This window comes from Coptis chinensis, chromosome 8 (genome assembly GCF_015680905.1).
Source record: "Coptis chinensis isolate HL-2020 chromosome 8, ASM1568090v1, whole genome shotgun sequence".
Lineage (NCBI taxonomy): Eukaryota > Viridiplantae > Streptophyta > Magnoliopsida > Ranunculales > Ranunculaceae > Coptis > Coptis chinensis.
In genome coordinates, this window is record NC_141463.1 from 20,629,579 (window position 1) to 20,654,000 (window position 24,422).

The window sequence follows — 24,422 nt, forward strand, 5'->3', positions numbered from 1 at the left end:
CCGACATAATGGTGAAGAAAGAAAGACTCCTCTCTCCGACTTTTACAAAGCCTTGGCGATAGCCCTAAATCTTGCATCGTTCTAGCGGATCCGATGGGGATTTTCAATCCCCAAACATATTTAATTTGTTACCCTTTTTCATGGTTTAGACCATGAAAACCCTTATCGGCACACGCGTAGGATTGAACAAGTCCTTACAACATTCCACCATCCTACGGTTGGTCTTGAACAAATTAAACTTTTCAATATTTCCTCACTTTAGCCCGATAAAGGCGGATTGGTTAAGCTGCCAAAGCGCTTAACTCTGTGGACTCGTGGGCTAAACTTGTTCAGCGTTGTTTATAGAGTGTCCACACCATAACCTAGCAAAAGGCACGTTAGTTCGTGCCTTTTTCAAAGGACTTCTACACCACCATAAAGAAGTCATTGACATAATGAATGGGGTAGTTTCCTAAGTAAAGGAGTCTCGGAGGCTTACAAATTTTTTAGAAGAACAAACTAAAGCTAATAATAATTGGGGGGTAGTGATGATATCCCCGCTCTGCTAGTTCTTCTTCAACGATTAAGGCCCCCGGTATGTTTGAGATGAAACCCAATCGAACTTAAAAATTTAATCGAATCTCTAACTAAAAGGTATAGGCTATTTACGTTCAACAAAGTCTATCCCGTCATGAATGTCAACTCCAACCCATGTAATTTCTGTTTGAGTCCCGAGCACCACGACTCTGTTGTCCTCTAGCCTATGAACAACAACAATTAGAGCAAGATAATGTTTGCTCCATTAATAGCTATCCTATTCCTAATGCCCCATGGAGACAGCATCCCACTTTAGTTGGCGAAACAATCAACAAGTTAAACCTCCGTGGTTTAATAACCAAAATGTTAGGCAAGCAAACAATTATAACCAAGCTCCACCTAGACAAGGACAAGGTCGGGGAATTATAATAATTATAACAACCAAAGCCTTGAACCACGACAAGGTCTAGCACAAGGTCGGGGGTAATTATAATAGTTATAATACTAATAGAGGTATCGTTCGGTTAACAATAGTAACTATCACAACCCACCCATAAATAATCAACGTGAGATAGTTCGATCGCACCACACGACTACTACTACACCTACACAACCGGATCGTATCGACACCTTTATACAGGTTACCCAACAACTTTTCCAAACAATGACTCAATCAAACCAACAGATCTTACAATCCATAAATCAGGGCATACAACAGTTAGCCCAAGAGAAAGCCAACCAAAAAGGCGTGTTTCGGGACAAAGCGATACCAAACCCTAAAATAGCAAACCGCGGCCTTTGAGGTAAACGGTAATACTAGTACGGAAACTACAATCGTAAGTGACCTAAATGCCATCACCACTCTCCGTTGTGGAAGAGTGGTTGATAACAAAGTAACTATGCCTATAGTTACCCCATGATACTCCTACACCGGATATCGAACTAGATACGAAAATAGAAACCCGAAGAGCACGCCACTTGTAGAGGTACCGGTTAAACCACAAACTAAGAAACAGAAAGCCAAGGTTACACATCAAATCGAGCCATCGCGCCAAAATATAGAAGCGAAACCACCGTTCCCTCAGAAATTAGTCATGCTAACTAGGGATATAAACTTTGAGGAGATTAGGAACGTTTTCAAAAATCTAACGATAAACCTTCCTTTTCTCGAAGCTATTAAAAAGCTACCTAACCACGCTAACTTTCTTAATGACTTGTGCACTACTAGGCATAAGACCAACATACCGAAAGACGCCTTTCTAACTGAACAGTTCCCAACTTTATCCAAAAATAATGGAATTGTTAAGTACAAGGACCCTGGTCGTCCTACTGTAAAATGCACCTTAGGAGAATCCCACACGACGACCGCTTTATTAGACTTGGGGGAGAGTGTTAACTTACTCCCGTTTTATTTGTATAAACAAATAGGTCTACAAGAAATGCAACCTACAAAAATGACGTTGTAGTTAGCAGACAGGTCTATAAAGTATCCTAAGGGTGTAGTGGAAAACATGCTTGTTAAGGTTCAGGATTTCTACTATCCTACGATTTTTGTTATCCTTGATACGTAAGCTAACGACTCTGTAGCGATCATCTTAGGCCCCTTCTTGGCGGCTTGTCAATGCGCTTTATAAATTGCCGCGATGGTAAGATGTCTTTATCTTTTGGCCATCTTTTTCATTTGAGGTAAATGTTTTTAAAATGATGAAAGCGATTACGAGAATCGTCTATAGATGGGGAGGTTAAGCATGATTGAGAGCTTAGCTCAAGATTATTTTAACAACACGTTTCCCAAAACCATATGTATAAATTCCTTTCTTTTGGAACTTCAGATTTTGTAAATGACTCCTACTTAGAGGAAGTCAACACCATTCTTGAGTCCACACCAATTGTAGACCGCTTCGATTGCTCCATATCTCGAGTATGAAGACTTGCTACCTAAGCAAGTATTCATTATGCAAAATAAGGGACCACGATGAAACATTTATTGACATTCCTTCCACCCGGTTAGCTTAAACCTCTTCCCCGAGTTAAAATATATCCAACTTGATCCGGATGATAGTCATCCGGTAATTATATCTTCTCTCTGTTATCTAAGGATGAAGAGACCGCGTTTAATCGGGGTGATTAGGGAACATCGGTCTGCGATTGGTTGGTCCCTAGCCGACATTAAAGGAATTGACCCTAATGTTTGCACTCATCGCATCCATTTGGAGGATAATCGCGAAGACTTCTGAACCTCAACGTCGTCTGAACCTTGCCATGAAAGAGGTGGTTAGGGAAGAAGTCTTCACGATTACTTTCGATCGCGGGTATCATATACCCAATCTCGATAGCGAATGGGTAAGCCCCATTCATGTAGTTCCTAAGAAATCGGGGAGTTACTATGTGCGTAGCGGAAAGGGTGACTATGTTGTCACACAAGGTCCTATGAAATGGAGAATCTGTATTGATTCTGAGGCGTTTAAATGCTATGACACGAAAAGGATCACTTTCCTTTTACCTTTTATAGATCGGATGCTTTCGAAAGCCTAGGCTGGTCATGCTTTTATTGTTTTCTAGATGGCTACTCGGGCTATTTTCAGATTATTATTGATATTGATGACCAAGAAAAGACTACCTTCACATGTCCCTTTGGAACGTATGCCTATAAACGAATGCCTTTTGGCCTTTGTAATGCTCATATTACCTTCCAAATTGTATGCTTCATATATTTAGTGACATGGTAGAAGCTTTATGGAAGTTTTCATGGATGATTTTTCTATCTATGGAGACTCCTTCATAGGCTGCTTGTTTAACTTTGTCTAAGGTTTTGACCGCGGTGTGAAGAAAGAGCCTCGTTTTTAAGCGGGAAAAGTGTCATTTCATGGTGAAAAAGGGCATAGTACTAGGTCACATTGTATCTAGTGATGGCATCGAAGTAGATAAGGCCAAACTAGATAAGATAGCGACTCTACCTAAACCACGCAACCGTCTGTCGTGATATTAGAGCCTTTCTAGGCCATGCGAGGTTTTTATAGGCGTTTTATTAAAGATTTCTCAAAATAGCTAAGCCTTTAACTAATCTGCTTTTGAAGGATGCAATCTTTGATTTTAATTTTAACGTAAGCAGGCTTTTGAAACTTTAAAAGCCATGCTAACCTCTGCACCAATTATACAGCCTCGGGATTGGTCTAAACCTTCGAACTCATGTGTGATGCTAGTGATTATCACGGTTGGTGCCGTCTTGGGGACGAAAACTAGATAATAAGTCCACTTTGTTATTTATTATGCTAGTAAAACCTTAAATGATGCTCAACGGAATTATTCAACTACCGAAAAAAAATTTTTAGGCTGTCATTTATGCTTTAGATAAATTTCGTCCTTATTTGGTTGGTTCTAAAACTTTAGTTTACACGGACCATGCACCATTTTAAGTACCTTCTTGCAAAGAAGGATGCTAAGCGAGATTAATCCGATGGATCCTTCTCCTGCAAGAGTTCACATTAGAAATAAAAGGACAAAGAGGGGTCAAAACGTGGTTGCCGACCACTTATCTAGACTTACAAACGATGATAATAGTGATTACGAGTCCATACCGGACTCCTTTCTTGATGAAATACGATGCTATTTTTTTGGCACCATGGTATCTTTGACATTGTAAATTATTTAGCGGCTGATGTTATGCCTTATAATTGGTCAAGAAATGAGCGTAAGAAGTTCTTGGCGAGTTAAGTTATACTCTTTGGGATGAGCCCTACCTTTTTAAGTATTGTGCGGATCGGATTATTCGTGCGTTGCATTCCCGGTGGGAATATAATGAAGTTCTATCGTTCTGCCATGACAAAGAGTGTGGTGGCCATTTTAGTGGAATGAAAACAGCCGCTAAAGTTCTTCAATGTGGATTTTATTGGCCTACCCTTTTTAAGGATGCCCAAGTGCATTGCAAGACGTGTATTCGTTGCCAACAACTTAGGGGAATCACGAAGCGTAATATGATACCATTAAATCCAATCTTGATAGTAGAAATTTTTGACGTTTGGGGTATTGATTTCATGGGTCCCTTCCCTATTTCCCACGGTTATATTTATATTCTAGTTGCCGTGGACTACGTGTCTAAATGGATAGAGGCCATGGCTTGCCGTAGCAATGACCATAAGACAGTTGTATTTTTTTATTAAGGAGTATATTTTCTGTCGTTTTGGCATTCCTAAAGCCATCATTAGTGATGGTGGAACACATTTTTGCAACAGAGTTGTTGCATCTCTAGTGAAAAAGTATGGAGTTACACACAAGGTAGCAACTCCTTATCATCCACAAACTAGCGGACAAGTAGAAGTTTCTAATAGGGAAATCAAAAAGATTTTAGAAACAACTGTAAATCCTGATAGGAAAGACTGGTCGAAGCGTCTATCGGATGCCTTATGGGCGTATAGGACGGCTTTCAAAACTCCTATAGGTATGTCTCCCTTTAGACTTGTATTTGGGAAACCATGTCATTTGCCCGTTGAATTAGAGCACCGTGCTCTGTGGGCTATAAAAAGCCTTAACTTCAATATTGATGAGGCGGTGTCAAACGCAGTTGCAATTGAATGAGCTTGAAGAAATCCATAGCGATTCTTACGATCTCGAAAGGATTATAAAGCTAACATGAAACGTGTTCATGATAAGCAAATCTTGCTTGTAAAAGAGTTTGTGGTTGGTCAAAAGGTTTTGCTTTATAACTCCCGTCTACATATTTTCCCGGGAAACTAAAACCCGTTAGTGCGGTCCTTTTAAGTTCTTGAAGTCACCCCCTTACGGGGCAATCACCTTGGTAAATCCCAAGGACAACAGTACCTTTCAAGTTAATGGTCAACGGTTAAAACATTTTCACGAACTTTTGTCCCCTGATGTAGAGGAAGTCCTTTTACAGGACCCTATCTATGAGGATTGACCTTTGTCATTTTGTGTACTTCCTTTCACTTCCATATAGTGGTAAGTACACCATTTAGGTAACCGGGCCCTCCCTATGGAGTGTGTGGCTGTAAGTACCGGATCCTAAGTCCACGTTTCACATAATTCACATTTTCCACTTTTGCATGTTTTCTCAGTTTTTGAGTCATGTTCCTCTATGGGGTGAATTATGTATTTATTGTTTTTCGTTTTTCTTATAATAAACTAATAAAAAAATATAAAAATAAAAATAAAAATAAAAATTCTAAAATCATAGAAATAACAATCCAACAAGTCTTGGGAATCTGACTTTAAACGACCCACGTTTAAAACAAATTTTGTGTTTAAAAATTTGTTTGGGGGTGGGCAGTCGGTCTTTCCATCCGGATTGCTCAAACTTTCCATTTGTGTTGCTTAGGCCCATTAGTTGTAGTTCATCTGGGTTGACGTTATCTAAACTTAGATTTCCTTCGTTCGCATAACTTACGTCACACACGCACTTTGAGGCATTTTTCCACCTTCTTATACGTCACCCATGGTTGGAATTGAGTGTTTTATGGATCATTGGATTGGAAATTCTCTACTGATCATTTCCATAACTCATTCGCCAAAATCGGACAAGATGCGGCGCAAATTGAATTTGAAATTGCCGCGAAATATCGGAAAAATTGAATTCGAATTGGGCTTGGGGCCAAACCGCACACACGCGTCGTCGCGTCTCTTTCCTTCCTAAAAACGCCGCATTGTTTCCTTTTCCAATCCGCGGTTACCAAAGTTTAAAACAAACCTTAAACACCAAAATAAAAATAAAAAGAGAAAAAGAAAACCTAACTACACCCACGCCAAGCATTTAAATCAAACTGAAATCTTCTCCAAACCATTATCACCACCAACCCCAACAATTTTAAAACTCCGAAAACAGCCACCAATTCAAGCTTCAACCTGCCACCGTACCCACCATCCCCACCACTGTTGTTTTTAGTTGTTTTTCATCAAACTCGCCTCCGCCACCGTCTACAAAACCATTGTTTGTTTCAAAAACTTCAATGGCGCTACGACGAAGAATTTTGTTGGAGCACGCGTTTGTGGCCGACCGCTTCGCGCCATTTTACGACGTGAAGATGATTAGGAGAAATTGGAATGGACTGTGGTACTCGACTGAGGAATTCTATCACTACGATTTGGTAGAACAGTTTTATAAGAAGCGAGAATTGGAGGGGGATAGGATTTTCATTAAGGTAGCAGGAACGAGGAGGGAAGTAACGAGACAGTTGTTGGCTGAGCTGTTAGGAATTACGCCTGAAAGCAACCTAGAAACAACCATTCAGGAATCCCAGTATACTGGAGTTCCTGCTTTGATGAAAGATACTGTCGTGGAGGGTGAATACAATCCGAGATCTCATTGCGCCCGCCAGTCAAGTCTGAGAACCAACCAACTGACTGTAGCTCGGTATATTGGTAGGAACGTCCTCGGGAAAGACAAAGTCAGCGATATCGGTGCGCAATGTGCGCGTTCTTCGGATTTTGCAAAACGAATAAGTATAATTTCTGCATCCTCGATTTAATTTTTAATGTGATTAGAGGAGTAGGAAAAGAGCATGGCCCTCTTCCCGTATTGATCACTAAGATCATGCTCTCATTTAAAAGTCGTCGCCAAAATCTGCTCCTATTAAGATCAAATTGCATTCTAATGCAAGTATTTATATGGATTGCATCCAAGAGACTTGGCCGTTATCACGAAAAGAAATGTAGTTGAGTTGGCGGATGAAATGGAAGATATGACATGTCCGGATGAAAATGCATTAGATAGTTGTAATTCTAATTTAGAACGCGTGCAAGTGTTACAAAACCGCTTGCGTTAGCGTTTATGGTATTTGTGAAGATATCCGAGATAGCCGATTGTAGTTTGAAATAAACAAAGCGAACCTTCGAGAGTTGAAATGCTCGAAAGGGGTCGGGAAGATATCTTGTCTAACATGAAGACTATGAACCCGGTATGAAGAGGACCACTATATAGTACTAAAGGTCGAGATGGAAGCCGCAATTTGCTTCAAATAGAGATGCTACGTCGCATGCCAACCTTGGAGGATTCTGGCTCAGACAAGTCTGAGAGGCATGAGCGTCGTCGCCAAAGGACAGATGGCTCAAGGCCTTCTTTAATCCCGGACCAATCTCCATCTCAGGGTCCATCTTCATCACATGGCTAGGTGTTCACCATCAGTTTGTGTTCGCTGTTATTTCATTGTTTTTATTGTTTTATTAGTTGGATTTTAATTCAGTTGTTAAATTTAAATATTAATGTGTTTGTTTTATGTTGTTTGGATTTAAGTTTTAGTTTTAATATAATTGGTTATTTTCGAATTGTGCATGTTTTTAACATTAATCCCACCTTCCCGAATTGTTTGGGGGTGGTAATATTTATACCGAGCATAATTCTTTATATGATCATCTTCTGTAAGGTTGTCTTGGAGTAAAGGTTGAGAATTTGGCCGATATCGGCATATCTATGATTATGTGTGGTGGTAGCATGAAACCTAGGAGAGTTTAGAAGTTACTATTCTAAATCCAAAGATAAAAGATACCGGGTTGTTATAAAATCAAAAATATGGTTTGTTTCCGTTTTGGGTTTGGAAATTTTCTATTTCGAAATTGCCTTTAAACAATTTGGCAACTTGCCAATTCGTTTTGGAAGCTCAGAACATATTTAAACTTCCTTCATTCTACACTCACAACCCACACTGCACCCCACCATCATCTCTCACCTTTCACTCCAAGCTTTTTCTTCTTTTCCTTGTAAACTTCTTTCAAGATTTACGAAAGCACTGCGCCCTAGACCCCTGTCGAAAATTTTACTCAGAGCCTTTTCTCATACTTCAAGTTGAGCGACTCACGCCCAAACACTGTAAATCCAAAACACCCGAGCGCATCGGCTTCAAGTTGAGTCGCGACTTCGGCTTCAAACACTTGTAACTCCAAAAACACCGGCGCACTTTGCTACCGATAAAAGAGCCCAAAACTGTAGTTTTAACCCTTAATAATCATCTTGTTAGACCAATTATGTGAATAATAAGTAAGAGTTAATACTGATTACGTGTTTTTATGCATTTCGGGCTTCAAAGTCCATTATGCGCAGAAATGTGCCACTTTTTAGCGAGATAAAGGAGCAAAAGCGTGAGAACTTCGAATGCCATATCTTTGGACTCAGACCTCCAGTTGAGGCCTACCTTATGTCAAAACGACCGGCTCGGAAAGAGCTTTTCAATGGTGCAAGCCTTGACCCAATCAGAGGAGCAGAAGTGGACGAAAAGTCTGTGGAAGCCAACTGCAGCTGAAGAGGCCTTTTGATCGAAGAGTATTGGGTTTTGGGCGATTCTCCTCCCCAACCCATGGCTCCAAGCCCATGCACGAATTTTGGATCTGGATGTATAAAAACAAAAGCTTAGCTCTTTGTTAATGGTAGCTAGTTAGACCTAAATTAAGATATAGAATTCTAGATCTAGTTTTATTAATTAAATTAAGTTTTAGTTCCATTTAAATTCTTGTTTTAGATTAAATCTCTGAATCATTGTTCTTGATTGATTAGATAAATAAAGTAGTATTTTTTATCAAGTTCGAATTTGTCATTTCCATTAGATCTAAATTCAATTCTTGTCATTGTTTTATTCCAGCCATTAAATTAGATTCATTATTGCTAAATTAAGTAATTCTCAATTTCTCACATTATGTTTAGTTTAGATTAATGGTAAATGTTAGATTGATGACTCAAGGCTAAACCTCCATTAGAGGGGTTGATGAAGCCTTGATGAAAACTTAGTTGTTTAGTATAGAAACGTTGTAGAATCTATTCCACTATAGAAGGTGGTGTTTTAAGCCATGAGAATGGGTGGGCTTACCCTCACATGCTAGTTAGTACTTGGTAGAGATGCCATGAAAACTAGGGATTAGACTCGAATTCTTGCCGTGAAACCGTAAGAATCGAGATACCACAATCTGTACTAGGTCATTAAAGTTAGATTCGAGGTGGATTCGATTCCCTCTAATTCCTTTATCTAGAGTCAAACAATAGTATTTCCATAGCATTTGTAGTTAATTTCTAGTAATCATCTTAATTAAGTATCGTAGTATAATATTTAAGTAAAAGCTCTCATTGACTAAAAGAGCGACTAGTTAGACTAAGAAAACAATCCGTGCTAGAGAACTAGGAGTGGAACGAACTTCGTACTCCATTTAGTGCAATTCGCATTGAGAGTAGAAGCTTTGATAATAAATACGATAACATCAAAATAGTTATAGTTTTACTTGCGTTGAGAATTCATCGTTTATCTCGTAGGAAAAACTAGTCATTTGAAGTTGTCAAATGGCGCCGCTGCCATCTTAGTTGCACTTTAGCATTGTTTTCATAATATAATTAGTTATTTTTAAGTCCCATTTCACCCACCCACCCTTGTTTGATTCATACTGTGGTTGCCGTTTCAGTTTGGAAAAATTCCGCGAGAAAATATACTGAAGCGGCCTTCAAAAGAGAGCGCCACCAGCGCTATCTTCTTACCGAATTCTCGACATAACAAAGCTGGCCATCAAAGAGAGCGCGCGACCAGCTATCTTATCGGAATTCGACATAACCGAAGGCCGAAGCCAGCAAAGAGAGAGAGCGACCGCTATCTTCTTGGAGGTCGACTTTACCTAGAAGCGCGCCCACGCTAATACCGAAGGCCAGCTTTCAATCGAAAATTTCAGGATTTCCACGGTTTGATTCAACTTCGAAGCCAAGCTTTTCGGTGTTCTAATCTCTTATATACACGAACAACAGCGTACACAAAGACGCTATTCATAAAAGCGAAGCAAAAGGACGCTTATCGGGTATTCCTTTCTTCCATACCTCGCATTTTCGGTTAGAGGTTTTCTACTAGTATATCGAATTGTTTGGAGTGTTGCATGTTTAGTTAAGCTTAACTTAGTCTTGCATGAGATTAAGGTCCGGTCGAACAAAACAACAAACGTAATTACACCACAACAAACAAGTCTATCTAGTACACCACCACCCGACACCTCTAACTACTATCACACACACCATACGACATAATGGTCAAGAAAGAGAGACTCCTCTCTCCGGAGCTTACAAAAGCTTTGAGCGATAGCCCTAAGTCTTGCATCGTTCTAGCAGATCCAACGGGGATTTTTTGAATCCCCAAATATATTTAATCTGTTACCCGTTTTTCATGGGTTAGAATTGAACAAGTCCTTAAACATTCCACCACCCTACGGTTGTAACCTGAACAGATAAAACTAAGGGTATTTCCTTTCACATTAGCCCGATAAAGGCGTCTTTGGTTAACTGCCCAAAGCCTAATTGCACGTGGACACGTGGGCTAAACTTGTTCATTTGTTTATGGAACATTTTTACCCACCCCTAAAGACGGATGAAATGCTTTCCAAGATTCATTTCTTCCGGCGTAACCCTCATGAATCATTTTACGAGGCATGGAATCGTTCACCGATCTCCTTATAGAGTGTCCACACCATAACCTAGCAAAAGACACGTTAGTTCGTGCCTTTTTCAAAGGACTTCAACATCACCATAAAGAAGTCCTTGACATAATGACTGGGGGTAGTTTCCTAAGTAAAGGAGCCTCGGAGGCTTACAAATTTTTAGAAGACCAAACTAAACGGAATAATAATTGGGGGGGGGAGTGATGATATCCCCCGCTCCGCTAGTTCTTCTTCAACAGTCAAGGCCGCTAGTATGTTTGAGAATAAAACCGATTCAGAACTTAAAAATTTACTAGAATCTCTAACTAAAAAAGTAGAGGCTATTTCTGTTCAACAAAAGCCTATCCCCGTCATGAATGTAAACTCCAACCCATGTAATTTCTGTTTGAGTCCAGAGCACCCTGACAATTATTGTCCTCTAGCTTATGAACAACAACCACTAGAGCAAGATAATGTTTACTCTATTAATAACTGTAAGACCCCTATTTTATATTTACATTATTTGCGTAACAATATTTAATATTTTCTGTATTTGACTGTATTTTTCTGGTCAACGTGCTAGCATGTGGAATACCAAATAGTTAAGGAGGGAATACTAAATAGAAATTTCGTATAATGTTAATATAGGAAACTAGCATTTGAATTTTGAATATGGATAGTGTATCTTTCATTTTTGGAAAGCTTTAAATAAAAAGGAAACAAGGTATTAACCTAAGTAACCTATATATAATCCTTTTAATAGAAATAAAATTTCCATAATTAGGATATAAGAATATTTAGTAATTTGGAAGTTAAGGAGAATATAGAGTGTCTCCGGAGAAACTTGTTTTAAAACCACAAACAACACACACAAGCCTAAAACGGAGAAGAACGCGGATTTTTCGAGCTAGCTGGGATTGGTTCTCTCATTGTTCTTCGATATTTTTTACGTTTCCGATAACACGAGGTGAGTAGTTACGTTTTTATTTTTATATCGAAACTAGAGTTTTACGCGTGAACACAAAAACCTTTACTGCCGATTTTCCATCCAGTTTTCTACTTATGTATTTTCTGTCGGTACCTTTTTGTTTTATTGAAAACCGGGGAATCCTTAATTAAACCGTCGAGGCTTATCGGGTTGTTCTTGGCTAAAGCCTAAAGCCTCAAAGCAATAAATCTTTTCTGTATTGAAATCTTGTGGATACCGTGGTGGTATGGGAATAGTGTGGGTTGGTCTCTTTGTCGGCACTAATGGCGTCGCCGAGACAATAAAAAGAGAACGAAATCCGGTTGTTTTGATTTACTTTTGTTGTGATGTTTGGATCCGTGGTGGAGTGTTGAACTTCTTGAGGTGGTCGAGTGGGGCGATGAAGCCTTGAGGGGAAGCGTCCATGGCGCATGAAACGCCATTACGAAACCTCTTTTGGGGTTGGGCTATTTTTTGGTGTAATTGGTTGTGCTGTTTTGCTTTGTTGGGTTGAGGTTAGGTTGTGAGGTCGGATTGAATGTTGGGTTTGTGTGGGGCTGTCGATTTAAGCTTGTAACAAGCTTTAATGGTGGCCCAAACGATTTTCAGATCTAGTTTGGTGATGTTGGGATGTAAGGATTTGAGGTTTTAGTTTTCATTAATGTTGTTGGGTTTTTCATTTGGAGTCGAACCGACTTGAGGGAATGGGAGTGGTGGCCGGAAAATTCGGTGGCTGCTGGAGGAGGAGAAATGGGTGAGGAAGATGACCATTTCGATTTGGGCTTGGGCTTTGGGCCTAACCCTTTTGGTTTTATGTGGGCCGGTTCTATTTAAGTTATTTGGGCCAGTTCTAATTTTTAAGTTGTGTTGGGCCCATTTCTATTTTAAGTTATTGGGCCGAAATGTTTTATTGGCTTGGCCGAAATTTCAGTGGTAGTTGGGCCGAAATTTCAGTTTAATTTTCGGACCACATTAGTTATGTTGGGCCAGTTCTCTTTGTTTTATTTTTGGACCGAACCACTTAACCGTTTGGGCCGATTCGAGATAAGTTTTGGGCCCGCTTTCTAATATTATGAGAGGCCGGTCCATAGGACTTAAAATAGATCCATTAGGTCGGGTAGAATAAATAAGTGGACTTTTAGACTTTCGGGTTCTAAGGTTTGGGCTTGGCAGTTAGGTCCGGAACTAGGGCCGGTCATGAGCCCACGAGCCATGCAACTTTGACCTTAGCCATGAACCATGGCTATGACCTAGACTTGTCGAACACCTAAAACGGTTTAGTTTTGACTTTGACCAGGACCTGTTGACTTTGACCAGGACCTGTTGACTTTGACCAGGACAGTTTGACTTTGACCAGGACAGTTTGACTTTGACCAGGACCTGTTGACTTTGACCAGGACAGTTTGACTTTGACCAGGACATGTGGACTTTGACTTTGACCAGGACATGTGGACTTTGACCTTGACCATGACGTGTTGACCGTTGACCATTGACGGTTGACTTTGACCGTTGACTTTTCCAGTTTTTCACATATTTGATCATATGGATATATATAGTAAGAAAATATTGTTGATATTGTATAACTTGGTTGGTCATTATCTAATTAAGATTTGACGTGAGTAGTGTGTAAAGTATATAAATATTGGGCTTTGATTGTAGACTTTTTGACTGTCTAATTGTGCTACGTTTTATGTTGTATATTGTATGGATAAGCCATAAAATAAAATGGTACGGAAACCTGCATAATTGGTTAGTCACTGTCTAAGAAAGATTTGACAGTGATGTTGTGTATTTTTGACACGTGACGATATTGAGATGTTAGGAGACATTATATTCCTAATACGCTATAAAAATATATGTGATACGTTGAAGCATTATGACATGATATCATATGTTGGGATATATATATTAATGCAATATCTTGGAGAAATGTATATACACTCCATTATTTTATATGTGAGATGCTAACATAGTATCGGTGAATATTTGCCCACGGGAGTGTGGTGTAGTGCAATAATATATTGGCACGTGAAAGAACGAAAGTGACTATGAGATATAATTGAGATGTTTCTAGATATTATGGCTTAGTGCAATAAGGTAATTGACCCTTGCGTGATATAGTAGAAATGTTTATGAGTCATTAATGTATGACACCGAATAAATTACATAACGAAAATCCTAGAACCCGACTACCACAACTCATGTGATTGGCCCTTCCGGCGTTTGATTAATCACGAATGGCCTTCGGGCGACCCTTTCGGCGTTCGATTAAAATTTGAATGGCCTTCGCGACCCTCCTGGCGTAGCCGAATAGTGGCTTGATTATTCCGTTAAAAAATAGAACGATGATGCATAATATTTTATGCGAATAGTGGCGGTCTTACATAGATTTGGCTTCCGTGTGAGGATTTACGGTGTCGCGGCATCCCGGCCGAGGTGGTTACGCCACACGAGTGGCTCATTATGTAAAGGGGAGGCATGTGGATGTACATGTTAAGTTGGGTAGCGATTGTGGTAGCCGGGAAACTAGGTAAGACATAGATACGACGTGATTTTAGGGACACAAAAGAAAGCCCGAAATAATCTAATTATGGTAATATGTTTGGTTGGTTATTTGTTTAGTTAGAACCTAAAAGCCTCGATGGAGGAACTACATGCCTTATTTATGATGTGTATAGTTTGTTGTGTAGTTAGTGGGAAGTTAAGGTGCCTCGGTGGAGGAACTACCCGCCTAGATTATTGAACTTAAGGATGTTGTATTAGTCGTTAAAAGTTAAAAGGCCTCGATGGAGGAACTAAGCTGCCGTTATGGATTGTGTATGTATATGTATAATTATATGTTGTATTTTAGGGCTACTCACACCAGCATTTTTATAATCTTGACCGATTTGCATGTTTGCTTATCGGGTGTGTTCATTCAATGAACATAGTTGATAAGTTTTGATAGGTTTAGTGTTGAAGAAGGTTGGTGCTTTGCTTGTGGTTTGCATTAAGCGTTACATCTCCGGATCGTTTTGTTTTCCCTTGAGGTGATATAGCTTTTTAGTCTAGACAATGTTTTTGTATTCTCATTTGTATATTTTAATTAAAGAGTTATTGAAAAGAGATTTATAACCTAATCTTAATTGGGAATTTTTGTAATGAAGAGGACTTATGTATAATTGAAATTTTGATTGGTTTTTAATTATCCGCATATTTTAAACTGTTTATGGGTTTTTGGAAGTGGAGAGTGCGTCACACCTCGGAAATCGAAGAGTCGGGAACAAATAATGTTTTTCCGGTGCAATCGAAATTGAGTGTGAATGAGGTTTGGTATCGAGCATTTGGTTAGCTTAGACTATGGTGAGTCTAGGTGATTCTCGGATCGTGGTTTATGGGTAATGTTTAAGAAGTAATATTTTCAAAACTATTTCCGCTAGTTGTTTTACTTTTACAAATAAAAGAAGAGATATAGAAATAAAGAGAGAGTCAATATTTTTTTTTTGATTGGTTTGTATGTGTGATATGTATATTTATATTAGTTACTCTGGTGGAATGGATAGTAAATGATTTTATTTTTCCTTATTATATGAGGAGTGGTTATATGTGTAATATATTAATTATTAACGGATTTGATCAAAATGATGTGTGTTGCTATAGTGTGATTTTGTTGTTGGTGATCATTTTCACGTGGAGTATGAATTAAGTATGACAACCTGTCTGTGAACTTTGTATTTGAGTGTTATGTTATTATTCAAGAAACTATAAGATATTTTAATATATATTGAATGAGCTGCATTAAGTGATGACTTTATGACGTACTGAGTAAGGAACTAATTGCCTCGGTGTTGGAGGAACTATCTCGCCTCACTCGTACATTGTAATGGATGGATAGTATTTTTAAAGTATAAGAGATTAATCTGTTAGAGGTGATTAGTTAGAAATAGATTGAATATAATAATAAAATATCACGTGTATTCTTTTTGAGATATATATACTTTATGTATATATCGTGTATTCTTTTTGAGACGTGTATACTTGCGTATACACGTGTATTCTTTTTGAGATGTGTATACTTGCGTATACACGTGTATTCTTTTCTGAGATGTGTATACTTACTTATACACGTATATTCTTTTTGAGATGTGTATACCTGCGTATACACATTTTTATATTATTGTATATAGGTGAACTATTACCGTATTATATGATTGATTAATATCGTTAAATTAGTTTCACATGATTTTGCATATTCGAAATATTTATTCTTATTTGTTTTGTTTTGGTCTATATGATTTTGATAGATGAATATGAAAAAAAAAAAAAAAAAATTTTTGATACGTGTTATATTTGACCCAGTTGCAAGCATGAATTAGGATTCAAGGGTTGTTTTAAATTTAATTTTTCTGATAGCATGACTAAAGTAAATATAAAGTTTTATGGTAGTATCAATGACATGAGTGATTTTTATTTTTAAGTGTATCAGGAAATTGCATGCTAAAAAGATATGATATATTTATCGTGCATTTAAGTGACAGTAATAATTTGTTTTAATATAGACAGTTAAACTATGATAGATTTTGTAATGGCATGAGGACGTATATTCTGGAATTAATTAAAATAATTAATACCAATGTTATCTTGTTTAAGTTTAATCAACGTGCATTCTTGTATAGGTTCTAAGTTAATAACCAACGTTTTGTTCGTATAGCTTTACTTCCGAATCTCGGGACAAGATTCTTTTGAGATGTGTATAGCTGTAAGACCCCTATTTTATATTTACATTATTTGCGTAACAATATTTAATATTTTCTGTATTTGACTGTATTTTTCTGGTCAACGTGCTAGCATGTGGAATACCAAATAGTTAAGGAGGGAATACTAAATAGAAATTTCGTATAATGTTAATATAGGAAACTAGCATTTGAATTTTGAATATGGATAGTGTATCTTTCATTTTGGAAAGCTTTAAATAAAAAGGAAACAAGGTATTAACCTAAGTAACCTATATATAATCCTTTTAATAGAAATAAAATTTCCATAATTAGGATATAAGAATATTTAGTAATTTGGAAGTTAAGGAGAATATAGAGTGTCTCCTCGGAGAAACTTGTTTTAAAACCACAAACAACACACACAAGCCTAAAAGCGGAGAAGAGAACGCGGATTTTTCGAGGCTAGCTGGGGATTGGTTCTCTCATTGTTCTTCGATATTTTTCTGTTTCCGATAACCACGAGGTGAGTAGTTACGTTTTTTATTTTTATATCGAAACTAGAGTTTTACTGGCGTGAACAAAAAACCTTTACTTGCCGATTTTCCATCCAGTTTTCTACTTATGTATTTTACTTCGGTACCTTTTGTTTTATTGAAAACTGTGGGAATCCTTAATTAAACTGTCGAGGCTTATCGGGTTGTTACTGGCGGCTAAAGCCTCAAAGCAATAAATCTTTTTCTGTATTGAAATACTGTGATACTGTGGTGGTATGGGAATAGTGTGGGGTCTTTGTCGGCACTAATGGCGTCGCCGAGACAATAAAAAAAGAAACGAAAATCCGGTTGTTTTGATTTACTTTTTGTTGTGATGTTTGGATCTGTGGTGGAGTGTTGGATTGCTGAGGGTCGGTGGGGCGATGAAGCCTTGAGGGAGGCGTCCATGGCGCTAACGCCATTCTTGAAGCCTCTTGGGGTTGGGCTATTTTTGGTGTAATTGGTTGTGCTGTTTTGCTTTGTTGGGTTGAGGTTAGGTTGTGAGGTCGGATTGAATGTTGGGTTTGTGTGGGGCTGTCGATTTAAGCTTGTAACAAGCTTTAATGGTGGCCCAAACGATTTTCAGATCTAGTTTGGTGATGTTGGGATGTAAGGATTTGAGGTTTTAGTTTTCATTAATGTTGTTGGGTTTTTCATTTGGAGTCGAACCGACTTGAGGGAATGGGAGTGGTGGCCGGATAATTCGGTGGCTGCTGGAGGAGGAGAAATGGGTGAGGAAGATGACCATTTCGATTTGGGCTTGGGCTTTGGGCCTAACCCTTTTGGTTTTATGTGGGCCGGTTCTATTTAAGTTATTTGGGCCAGTTCTAATTTTTAAGTTGTGTTGGGCCCATTTCTATTTTAAGTTATTGGGCGAAATGTTTTATTGGCTTGGCGAAATTTCATGGTAGTTGGGCGAAATTTCGGTTTAATTTTCGACCACATTAGTTATGTTGGGCGATTCTCTTTGTTTTATTTTTGGACCGAACCACTTAACTTTTTGGGCGATTCGATTATAAGTTTTTGGGCCCGCTTTAATATTGTTCGAGGAGGCGGTCCATGGGACTTAAAATAGATCCAATTAGGGTCGAATTAGAATAAATAAGTGGACTTTTAGACTTTTTCGGGTTCTAAGGTTTGGGCTTTGCGGTTAGGTCCGAACGGGGACCGTGGTCATGAAACCCATGAGCCATCATGCGCTTTGACGCCCAGCCATGAACCATGGCTATGACCTACCTTGAACTTGTCGAACCTAAAACAACCATTGTTTGACTTTGACCCGGGACTGTTGACTTTGACCAGACACTTTGACTTTGACCGGAGACGGTTTGACTTTGACCGGATGCGGTTTGACTTTGACCAGGGACACTGTTGACTTTGACCAGACAGTTTGACTTTGACCAGGACATGTGGACTTTGACTTTGACCGATTACATGTGGACTTTGACCTTGACCATGGCGTGTTGACCGTTGACCATTGGCGGTTGACTTTGGCCACCGATTGACTTTTCGGTTTTCACATATTTGATCATATGGATATATATAGTAAGAAAATATTGTTGATATTGATAACTTGGTTGGTCATTATCTAATTAAGATTTGGCGTGAGTAGTGTGTAAAAAAGTATAAAATATTGGGCTTTGATTGTAGACTTTTTGATCTGCCTAATTGTCTTCTCGTTTTATGTTGTATATTGTATGGATAAGCCATAAAATAAAATGGTACGGAAACCTGCATAATTGGTTAGTCACTGTCTAAGAAAGATTTGACAGTGATGTTGTGTATTTTTGACACGTGACGATATTGAGATGTTAGGAGACATTATATTCCTAATACGTTATAAAAATATATGTGATCGTTGAAGCATTATGACATGATATCATATGTTGGGATATATATATTAATGCAATATCTTGGAGAAATGTATATACACTCCATTATTTTATATGTGAGATGCTAACATAGTATCGGTGAATATTTGCCCACGGGAGTGTGGTGTAGTGCAATAATATATTGGCGTGAAAGAACGAAAGTGACTATGAGATATAATTGAGATGTTTCTAGATATTATGGCTTAGTGCAATAAGGTAATTGACACCTTACGTGATATAGTAGAAATGTTTATGAGTCATTAATGTATGACACCTGAATAAATTACATAACGAAAATCCTAGAACCCGACTACCACAACTCATGTGATTGGCCATACGGCGTTTCGATTAATCTGAATGGCGCCGGGCGACCCTTCCGGCGTTCGATTAAAATTTGAATGGCCTTCGGGCCCCCTCTGGCGTAACCCGAATAATTAATTGATTATTCCGTTCGCAAAATAGAACGATGATCGCGCAATATTTTATGCTTGAATAGTGGCGGTCTTACATAGATTTGGCTTCCGTGTGAGGATTTACGGTGTCGCGGCATCCATTCGAGGTGGTTCACGCCGAGTGGCTCATTATGTAAAGGGGAGGCATGTGGATGTACATGTTCGGCGTTGGGTAGCGATTGTGGTAGCCAGGAAACTAGGTAAGACATAGATCTGGCGTGATTTTAGGGACACACAAAGAAAGCCTGAAATAATCTAATTATGGTAATATGTTTGGTTGGTTATTTGTTTAGTTAGAACCTAAAAAACCTCGATGGAGGAACTACATGCCTTATTTATGATGTGTATAGTTTGTTGTGTAGTTAGTGGGAAGTTAAAAGCCTCGATTGGAGGAACTACCTGCCTAGATTATTGAACTTAAGGATGTTGTATTAGTCGTTAAAAGTTAAAAGCCTCGATGGAGGAACTAAGCGCCGTATGGATTGTGTATGTATATGTATAATTATATGTTGTATTTTAGGGCTACTCACACCAGCATTTTTATAATCTTGACCCGATTTGCATGTTTGCTTATCGGGTGTTTCATTCAATGAACATAGTTGATAAGTTTTAGCAGTTTTAGTGTTGAAGAAGGTTAGGCTCTTTGCTTGTGGTTTTGCATTAAGCGTTACATCTCCTGATCGTTTTGTTTTCCCTTGAGGTGATATAGCTTTTTAGTCTAGACAATGTTTTTGTATTCTCATTTGTATATTTTAATTAAAGAGTTATTGAAAAGAGATTTATAACCTAATCTTAATTGGGAATTTTGTAATGAAGAGGACTTATGTATAATTGAAATTTTGATTGGTTTTAATTATCCGCATATTTTAAAATTTGTTTATGGGTTTTGGAAGTGGAGAGTCGTCACACCTCGGAATCGAAGAGTCGGGGAACAAATAATGTTTTTCCGTGCAATCGAAATTGAGTGTGACAATAACTATCCTATTCCTAACCCCCGAGACAACATCCCAACTTCATTGGAGAAATAATCAACAAATAACGCCTCCGAGGTACAATAATCAAAACGTTAGGCAAGCAAACAATTATAACCAAAGCTCAACCTAGGCAAGGACAAGGACAAAGTCAAAGGGAATTATAATAATTATAACAACCAAACTGCCTTGACCTAGGCAAGGTCAAGCACAAGGTCGAATAATTATAATAATTATAATACCAATAGAGGTATCGTTCCTTAATAATAATAACTATCACAACCCACCCATAAATAATCAACGAGAGATAGTTCGGTCGCACCACCCGTGACTACTACTACACAACCGGATCATTATAGGCGCCTTTATACAAGTTACCCAACAACTTTTCCGGACAATGACTCAATCAAACCAACAGATCTTACAATCCATAAATCGGGGCATCAAGACGGTTAGCCCAAAGCCTAACCAAAAGCGTGTTTCGGTCAACCGATACCAAACCCTAAAACGGCAAACCGCGACCTTTGAGGTAAACGGTAATTCTAGTGCGGAAACTACAATAATCGTAGGTGACCTAAATGCCATCACCACTCTCCGTTACGGAAGAGTGGTTGATAACAAAGTAACTACGCTGTAGTTACCCCATCGATACTCCACACACGGATATCGAACTAGATACGCGATAGAAACTGAAGAGCCTACCACGGTAGAGGTACCGGTTAAACCACAACCAAAGAAACCGAAAGCAAAGGTTACCACGACAAGTAGAGCCATATCGCGAAAATATAGAAGCGAAACCACCGTTCCCTCAAAATTAGCCATGCTAACTAGGGATACAAACTTTGAGGAAATTAGGAACGTTTTCAAGAATCTAACGATAAACCTCCCTTTTCTCGAAGCTATTAAAAGCTTCCTAACCACGCTAAGTTTCTTAAAGAGTTGTGCACTACTAGGCGTAAAAGCGAACATACCCAAAGACGCTTTTTTTAAGCTGAGCGGTTCTAACTTTATCCGAAAATAATGGAATTGTTAAGTACAAGGACCCCGGGTAGATCCTCTTGTAAAATGCACCTTAGGAGATTCCCACGGCGACGGCTTTATTAGACACGGGCGAAGTGTTAACTTACTCCGTATTACTTATATAAACAAATAGGTCTACGAAATGCAACCTACAAAAATAGCGTTGCAATTAAGCGGACAGTCAATTAAGTATCCTAAAGGTGTAGTAAAACGTGCTTGTTAAGGTTGAGTTTCTACTATCCTGCTGATTTTGTTATCCTCGATCTGAAAAGTTAAGCTAATGACTCTGTCCCGATCATCTTAGGGCGCCCGCTTCTTGGCAACCGCGAATGCGCTTTATAAATTGTCGCGATGGAAAGATGTCCTTATCTTTTGGCCATCTTTACGTCGGCAAATGTTTTTAAAATGATGAAACAGCGACCCGATTAAATTATATAGATGGGGAGGTTAGCATGATCGAGAGTTTAGCTCAAGATTATTTTAACAACACGTTTCACGAAAACAATATGTACAAATTCCTTTCCTTTGGACCTTCGAGATTTTATAAATGACTCCTACTTAGAGGAAGTCAACACCATCCTAGAGTCCACACCAATTGTAGACCGTCGGTTGCTCCATACATCGATTATGAAGACTTGCTACGGCGGTATTCATTATGCAAAATGAGGACCCTGGACGAAATATCTATTGATTTTCCACCCACCCCTGCTTAAACCTCTTCCCGGAATTAAAATATATATGAACTTGATCCGGATGGTAGTCATCCGGTAATTATATCTTCTTTGTTATCTAAAGATGAAGAGACATCTTTAATAAGGGTGATTAGGGAACATCGGTCTTACGATTGGATTGGTTGGTCCTTAGCTGACATTAAAGGGCATCGACCACAATATGCGCACTCATCGTATCCATTTGGAGGATAGCGAAGACTTCGCGAACCTCGGCGTCGCTTAAACCACCCCATGAAAGAGGTGGTTAGGGAAGAAGTCTTGCGATTCTTGGATCGCGGGTATTATATACCCAATCTCCGATAGCGAATGGGTAAGTCCCATTCATGTAGTTCCTAAGAAGTCGGGAATTACCATGGTGCGTAGCGGGAAGGGGTGACTATGTTGTCACTCGAGGTCCTATGAAATGGAGAATCGTATTGATTCTGAGGCGTTTAAATGCTATGACCGCGAAAGGATCACTTTCCGCACCATTTATAGATCGGATGCTTGAGCGTCACGGTGGTCATGCCTTTTATTGTTTCTGGATGGCTACTCGGCTATTTTCAGATTATTATTGATATTGATGACCAAGAAAAAGACAACCTTCACATGTCCGCCGGAACATATGCCTATAAACGAATGCCTTTTGGCCTTTGTAATGCTCACGGTACCTTCCGGTGATGTATGCTTCATATATTTAGTGACATGGTAGAAGCTTTATGGAAGTTTTCATGGATGATTTTTCTATCTATGGAGACTCCTTCCGCAATTTGTTTGTCTAACTTGTCTAAGGTCTTGACGGTGTGTGAAGAAAGAGCCTCGTTTTAAATTGGGAAAAGTGTCACTTCATGGTCAAAAAGGGATAGTACTAGGTCATATTGTATCTAGTGATGGCATCGAAGTAGATAAAGCCAAACTAGATAAGATAGCGACCTACCTAAACCCGCGGACTGTCCGTGAGATTAGAGCCTTTCTAGGCCATGCGGGGGTTTTATAGGCGTTTCATCAAGGATTTTTTGAAAATAGCTAGGCCTTTAACTAACCTCCTTTTGAAGATGCCATCTTTGATTTTAATTTTAAGCGTAAACAGGGCTTTTGAAACCTTAAAAGCATGCCCTAACCACTACACCTATTATCTGACCTCTGATTGGTCTAAACCTTTGAACTTCATGTGTGATGCTAGTGACTATCACGGTTAGTCTTTGTCTTGGGGACGAGAAACTAGATAATAAGTCCACTGTTATTTATTATGCTAGTAAAACTTTAAGCGATGCTCAACGGAATTATACAACTACTGAAAAAGAATTCTTAGCTGTCATTTATGCTTTAGATAAATTTAGTCCTTATTTGGTTGGTTCTAAAACTTTAGTTTACCACGGACCATGCAGCCATTAGGTACCTTCTTGCAAAGAAGGATGCTAAGCGAGATTAATCCGATGGATTCTTCTCTGCAAGAGTTCACATTAGAAATAAAGGACAAAGAGGGTCAAAACGTAGTTGCCGACCACTTATCTAGACTTACAAATGGCGATAGTAGTGATTAAGAGTCCATACGGGACTCTTTTCACGATGAGCATCGTATGCTATTTTTTCATCACCATGGTATCACGGACATCGTAAATTATTTAGCGGCTGATGTTATGCCTCATAATTGGTCAAGAAATGAGCGTAAAAGTTCTTGGCGAGTCAAATTATACTATTGGGATGAGCCCTACCTTTTTAAGTATTGTGCGGATCAGATTATTAAATCGTTGCATTCCCGATTGGGAATATAATGAAGTTCTATCATACTGCCCATGACAAAGAGTGTGGTGGCCACTTTAGTGGAATGAAAACAGCCGCTAAAGTTCTTCAATGTGGATTTTATTGGCCTACCCTTTTAAGGATGCCCAAGTGCATTGCAAGGCGTGTATTAGATTGCCAACAACTTGGGCGAATCCGGCGTAATATGATGCCATTAAATCCAATCTTAATAGTAGAAATTTTTGATGTTTGGGGTATTGATTTCATGGGCCCTTTCCCTGTTTCCCACGGTTATATTTATATTCTAGTTGCCGTGGACTCGTGTCTAAATGGATAGAGGCCCTAGCTTGCGTAGCAATGACCATAAGACCGTAGTATTTTTATTAAAGAATACATTTTACGTAGGTTTGGCATTCCTAAAGCCATCATTAGTGATGAAGGGGAACATTTTTGCAAATGCGAGTTGTTGCATCCCTAGTGAAAAAGTATGGAGTTACACACAAAGTAGCAACTCCTTATCATCCACAAACTAGCGGACAAGTAGAAGTTTCTAATAGGAAAT